We start from the raw sequence: 1116 nt of genomic DNA, 5'->3' as shown, positions 1-1116 counted from the left end.
GAGATTCCTTAAAAAACTGGAAATAGAACTGCCTTATGATCCAGCAATCCCACTGCTGGGCATACACACTGAGGAAACCAGAAAGGAAAGAGACACGTGTACCCCAATGTTCATCGCAGCACTGTTTATAATAGCCAGGACATGGAAGCAACCTAGATGTCCATCAGCAGATGAATGGATAAGAAAGCTGTGGTACATATACACAATGGAGTATTACTCAGCCATTAAAAAGAATACATTTGAATCAGTTCTAATGAGGTGGATGAAACTGGAGACTATTATACAGAGTGAAGTAAGCCAGAAGGAAAAACATAAATACAGTATACTAACGCATGTATATGGAATTTAGAAAGATGGTAACGATAACCCTGTATACGAGATAGCAAAAGAGACACTGATGTATAGAACAGTCTTACACTACTGTAAGTTTGTACAGATCATATTCCTAAGATGTGTCTTTGTTTAAGAAAGTCTTGATTACATAAATCATATTTAGAAAAAATATTTAGTTAACAGTTTATATCTGAACACTGTTTATATGTTATGAAAAATGCTTAATTACAAAGGCTGATGTATGTTTTATTTCTGTTTTTCTAAATGACCTACAGTACTTGGTAGGTGTACTAAAATTGTTTGGGGAGTGGGGTTTAGAGACTTCTAATAGATGTATAGTTAATTTGGTAATTCTCTCGCATGAGGTATAAGCTTTCATATGCTGGTTATTTAATAGATTTGCTACATAAGTAAAACATGGTTCACCTAGATAGTTTGATATGTATGGGCATTACTCCTAGTAGTATTTGTTTGTTGTCTTTTGTTGCTTTGCTCCTTCCGTGCAGGCTGAGACCTAATCTCCTGCAAGTACAGTAAAATAATTTACCTATTTTTGCAGACCCTATTCATAGGATAAAAAAAATTAAGATTGCCTTTTACTTTTGAAACATTTATATTTGATGAAGTTGCTGTCTTGAGTTTAGTATTGATATTGTGAAAATGAATGCAATTTGGATTTCACATTTCTTAATGTTTGTTCTTATTTCACAAATGGATAATTAAGGAATTATGCGTCATAAAGAAGGAACCTAAGCGAGCTATATTATGGGTATGCTGTCTTTG

The sequence above is a fragment of the Bison bison genome, unplaced genomic scaffold (genome assembly GCF_000754665.1).
Source record: "Bison bison bison isolate TAMUID 2011002044 unplaced genomic scaffold, Bison_UMD1.0 scf7180017864248, whole genome shotgun sequence".
Lineage (NCBI taxonomy): Eukaryota > Metazoa > Chordata > Mammalia > Artiodactyla > Bovidae > Bison > Bison bison.
The sequence above is the reverse complement of the archived record's forward strand: the minus strand, read 5'-3'. Positions refer to the sequence as shown.